The following is a 5,772-nucleotide window of genomic DNA, read 5'->3' on the forward strand; positions in this document are numbered from 1 at the left end:
AGTCAGCCTCCCCTATCCCCCCCACCCCCATGCTTGAACTGCCTCCCTCAGTAATGGGGCTTAATCATAACATGCATTAGCGAGAGCCTGCTGTCTGCAATTACCACTTCAATCAGCCACCCACCACCTGCCACCCCCAGCCTCAGGCCACCTGTGGGGACACCTCCACCCTGCCCTCCCTGGCCCCCTCCCCAAGTACAGCACAGGTGCCCCAGGCTGAGTGCATGGACAGAGAAGTGACCAATGGCAGCGGGGGCCCTGGGCGGGGGCGGCCAGTGGACATAGAGCTACCGCTCAGGGTCACAGGCAATTATTGTAAAAGCCTGTTGGAAACGGCACAGCTTTCCCAGCACAGCAGGCTCATCCGGAGGGTTGCACTGCCCCAGGTAACAGACATGCTTGCATGCACACACGGTGTTCACACATGCTAGCCACACACCCACACAGGATGGGCGAATTCCAGGGCACACACAGAGATGGCTACTGGCTGTCCCCAAGGTGTGGACACACAGGGAAGCCCCACCTGAGCGAACAGGGGGTGTTCCCTGACACTGCCCTTTGCACCCCATGCCCTGTCCCTAACACAGACCACCTCATGTCCAGACGTGGGGCACAGGGAGCCTGAGCTGAATTTGAGGACTCCCTCAGATCTGGGTGGAGGCTGGAGATGAAGGGGAGAAGGCAGACCTGGAGGGGGGAATGGAGGAGGGGACCGCTGTTGTGCTGTGATTCTCTCTAATTGCTGTTTTGCTGAGAGGTAATTAAAATCCCTTTTTATTTCACACGTCAGAGCCCTCACCAGCCTGTGGAGAGGGCACAGAGGGAGGCTGGGAGGTGGGGGCATTGGAGGGCCACACAGCCTGGCACAGGGAAGGATGGGGAAGTGGAGCAGCTGAGCCCAGCCTGCCAACCTGGTCTGCCTGCCAGAAGGCCCAGTGGCAAGGGTCCCCAGCCCAGCCCATGAGTACACAGTGTGGGCCTGGCCAGGATAAGTGCAGTCCATCAGAGCCAACAAAAGTCATAAGAATGGAATCACTAACATCTCCAAGTGTCTTCTACGTCCCAGGTGTTTTCCTGAGCTCCCAACTTATGATTGTTTCAAAAATAACTACCACCAGGTGGATGCCATTATCATCCCATGTGTCAGGACAGTGATGAAGCTGAGAATCAGAGAGGAAGAAATAACCAAGAGCCCCAGCTTGTCCATGGTGGGACTGGATTGGAACTGGTGACCCCAAACTCAGAGGCACTGTGTCAACCTGCCCACTCCAGCCCACATAACCGTCCCCCACTGCAGAGCCTGCCAGAGTTCCACAGCCCTACCCTCACGCTCTGGTCCCCATGGTCAACTGCTGATGGGTTCAATGGACCAGGAGACCTAGAGTTGCCCCTGTCCATCAGGAACTGTGGATGTTCCCTAGAGGCCTGGGTGGGACCAAGAGACCATGGCCAGCCCAGCCAGTGTGGCTCAGTGGTCGAGTGACAACCTATGAACCAGGAGGTCATAGTTCGATTCCCAGTCAGGACACATGCCCTGTTGTGGACTCAATCCCCAGTGTGGGACGTGCAGGAGGCAGCCGATCAATGATTCTCTCTCATCATTGATGTTTCTATCTCTCTCTACCTTTCCCTTCTTCTCTGAAATCAATTTTAAAAAAATTTTTTTAAAGAGAGAGACCATGGCCAGACCAGAGCCTGGACTAATCCCAGCCAGAGTCGGGCTGGAAAGGAGCAAGGCCCGACCTTTTCCTGGGCTGGCCGGGGAAGGGGGCTACCAGGAGCTGGGTCTTGCTGGCTGGAGCAGGTAAAAGCACCTCTGTGCTTAGCACCCCTTTCTCTCTGTTCTCTCCCCTCATTTGAGCCAGGAGTTGCATCACCCCGTTCTTTTCATCATCCTTATCCCCACTACCAACATCCACCATATCACCATCAGCATCATCACCATCACTTTCTCTGTTGTCATTATTATTTTCTCCAAATTTGCCATCATCATCATCATCATCATCATCATCATATTAATTTTCATGAAAGTCATTAGCACCATCACCACCTTTATCACCATGATCATCACCATCACAATTAAGATCATCATCATCACCACCTTCTCTATGGTCATTTTAGTCAAATTCAACATCATCTCCATCTACCATCATTGCTATCATCAAATTATGACCATCACTTTTGCAATGATCATATCATCATCATTTTCACCAAAACCACCATTGTCATCACCATCATTACCATCAGGATTCACACTGTACCAGGCACTGTTCTAAGACAACAGGGATTTTATCTCATTGAACCCTCATAATGCCCAGGAAGCAGGTGCCAGAATTATCCTTCCATTTTACAGATGGGGAAACCAAGGCTTATAGTGAAGGCGCTTGCCCAAAGCCACAGAGCCAGGAAGTAGCAAAGGGAGTACTTAAACCTAAACTGTCTGATACCGGAGCTCAAGTCATAACCACTACACTTCACCACCTCTCAGTCAAGGAGCCTGAGGAATCAAGCCAGAGGACATGGGAAAAAGAGAGACACTGGGTCTACTCAGGATTTACCAATCAGAGGCACCCGTCCTCCCGTCCTGAGAACCCAGCAGCAGCAGCTGGCCATCTTGCTGCCCTGCTGATGGCTGTCTTATCCCAAGTCTCCCCTCTGGATGAACTTTGCCAGGGCTGCAGTGGGAAAATGGTCAACAGGAGCCTTTACGTCTCTAGCCTGACAAAGGCCAGGCTGCCCCATCTCCCCCAGTGTTCCCTCATTTTCTGGGCAATGGCTGGCTCTGAGGGCTCGTTCACCTTTTGTGAATGTAGCCAAGCTGAGGATGGGTAGTCAGGTTTGGGGCGCAAGGCAGGGAGGTGGCAGCCCTGGAGTGCAAGACATACAGCAGCCCCATGGGGCCCTTGGTGATGTCTCAGGACACAGACTAGATCGTGACCAAGAGAGAGGAATCCCTGCCCACCGGCCTCCCTCCCGTCAGGCCAGTGCGTTGGCTTTGATGTCTTGCTCACACCGGGGCCAAGAGGGCAGTCATAAACTCAGGGATCAGCCAGGTAGCCTGCCACTCCTCCTGAGGTCTGATGGGGAGGGGAGATGGGAGGCTGGGGACCGTAGAGGAAGGACCAGAAGGGTCCTGAGGTCCACTAGCAGGTGCCTCCGCCTCTCAAGAGCAGACATGGTGACCCCTGGGTCCATGTAGCGCTGTGCACTGGTGTCCATATGTAAGTAGATCCAGCAAGCAAGGGAGGAAGAGGTGGCCAGGGACTCCCTGGGTCTGCAGGAATGGCATAGGGACAGTCTCAGCTGCCTGCAGCAGCTGTGACTGGGGGCAGAGAAGGGTCTTAGTCATTGTGTATCCCCAGTGCATGGGGGTAGCATTAGGACATAATTAATATTTATGGAATAAAAGAATGAATGAAAAGATTTTCAGGATTTAAATTGTCCCCGAACAGAATGCCAACAGTGGAGCTAAAGGATTAAAAACTTGGTCTCTGTAATCTGGATTAAATCTCAACACGATTTCCTAGCTGTGAACAGGTCACTGGCCTCTTTAAGCCTCAGTTTCCTCATCCGAAAATGGAGACAATGAGTTCTATCTGAGAGCATGCACGAGGAGGGCAGGAGAGCATCTGGTCCCATGGCCAGGCCTTAGGCTGGGGAATGACCCAGGTGGGCAATCCTCATCTCAGCACCCCCAGGAGGGAAGGCTGGGGCCAGCCTGAAGCCCTGAGCTCCCTCCCCATCCTCCTCCAGGCACCTACTGACTCCTTCCCACACCTCATTTGTCTCCACCGAGGAGCAACTGGGCATGGCTGATCCCAACAAAATGAACTCCCTGACCAGGTGCCCCAGTGCAGTGAGAAACCCCCATGGGGCAGACAGTGGCAGAAGAGAGGGAAGAGACTTCAGGAACATGGCTCCTGGGGTATTTGGGGGTCCTGGCACACCTGGGAAGGAGGCTCCAGGGAGGCCAGTGGGATCCCAAGCCCTTCTTGTCCCTGAGCCTCAGTTTCCTCGTCTGTATCATGGAAATAATCACAGGGCCAACCCCTCAGGTCCATTGTGGGATGTATATGAGGTGATGCTGTGAAAGCCCCCAGCAGCAGGTCTGGCATGTAGTGGGGCCTTAGGGCTCCCGCATGAGCACGTGCAAACACACACACACACACACACACACACACACACACACACAGGCATGCACCCTGCAGCCCCTCCCTCTGGCCCCACTTCCTTCCACATCTGTGGCAGAAATGCACACAGTTCTCCCCGCCCCCCTCCCCCCCCCCTTCAATGTTCCCTGCCAACTAATGGGCCAATTTTTTAGCATTACGGAGATTTAGCCAATTTGGCCATCCTGACAGAAAGGCACAGCGAACAGTTGCCTGGGGGCGGGGAGAGGTCTGTAAGCAAGGATGAGAGAGAAGGAGGAAGAGGAGGAGAAAGAGAAGGGGTCAGCAGGCAGCCCATCTCCTAGGTTGCTCCCAGCTGCCCCTCCAAGTCCTGGGCAAGGGGGGTGGAGCAGTGGGGAGATTACAGAGATAATTAGCCCCACTTATGCCCACCCTCACCGTGCACAGACCCTGTGCTAAGCACTTTGCATATATTTTCCATTTTAATCCTCCAATAACCCTATGATACCAGTTCTATTATTTGCTTGATCCTTCCTGGTGTGGAACTCGGGCACGGAGCTGGGAGCTGGCCCAAGGTCACAGCTAGGAAGTGATGGAGCTGGAATGTGGGCCGAGGCAGAAAGCCAGGCCTTTTAACCATAGCTGAGCTCAGTTTTTAATTAAAGACTGAGGATTAGGCCAGGATCACCCCCATCTACCTCCCTGTCTCCCCATCATCTCCCAGAACCTGGGCCTCTCCAGCACCGGGGGACCCCTGTCCAGCACACATGTCCTTCCCTCCTGCTCGAAGGTGTCTCAGCTTGGAGACCCCAGTCCCAGCATCTCTGCAGGGAAAGCCCAGAGCAGCACAACTGCCAGGCTGAGCTCTCCCCTCCTGCCCAGGCTGTGGGCTGGGGATCCCATGCCAGCTGTGGGGCACCCTTTCCTGGCATCAGTACCAGGCTGGGAGTGGATATCAGCTGTGCTCTCCACCATATATGCTGGGCCCTCTGGGAGCAAGGAGGCAGATCTGCCAGGGGAAACAGGGAAGGGAAGGGCAAGGGAGGGGACTGCCTCTGGGCTGGGGGAGGGGCTGCAGAATTCCGTGCATTAAGCGATCAGAGAGCACAATATTTCATTGCTGGCAGTCGCAGCCAAGACATCAACTACTTGGGGAGAGCAGCCTTAAAAGCCTTTTGATTTTATTTCTTCCACTTCATTTTTTTCCCTTTCCTTGCTGGTGTCCTTGACAAGGCCTCCCTTCCCCCTCTGCTGCCCCTTCCCCGGCCCCCTCAGGAGGCCTGGGGAGCAGAGGAGGGGCTGAAGCCAGGGAGGGGGGTTGGAGGTGGAAGAGCTGCATGTATGTGCACTTGTGAATGCATGTGTGTCAGTGTGAGGCTGGGAGGCACTGCTCTATGTGCACCTGGCACTGCCGTGTGCATCTGGAAGTATGCATCCTGTGGACATACATCTGAGTGCCCAGGTAGGTCTGTGTGCACACTGTGTGTGTATGCCTGGGTGTGTATGCACACGCATGTGCCTCACTGTGCACGCACACCCAGAAAGCCCCACCAAGGCAAGAGACACCGGGCCAGGGCGGGGTGCGGAGGGGGGGTGCGGGGGGGCGGGCAAATTCAGAGGGCCCGGAGGAGAGAGGAGGGCT

The sequence above is a fragment of the Myotis davidii genome, unplaced genomic scaffold (genome assembly GCF_000327345.1).
Source record: "Myotis davidii unplaced genomic scaffold, ASM32734v1 scaffold370, whole genome shotgun sequence".
Classification (NCBI taxonomy): domain Eukaryota; kingdom Metazoa; phylum Chordata; class Mammalia; order Chiroptera; family Vespertilionidae; genus Myotis; species Myotis davidii.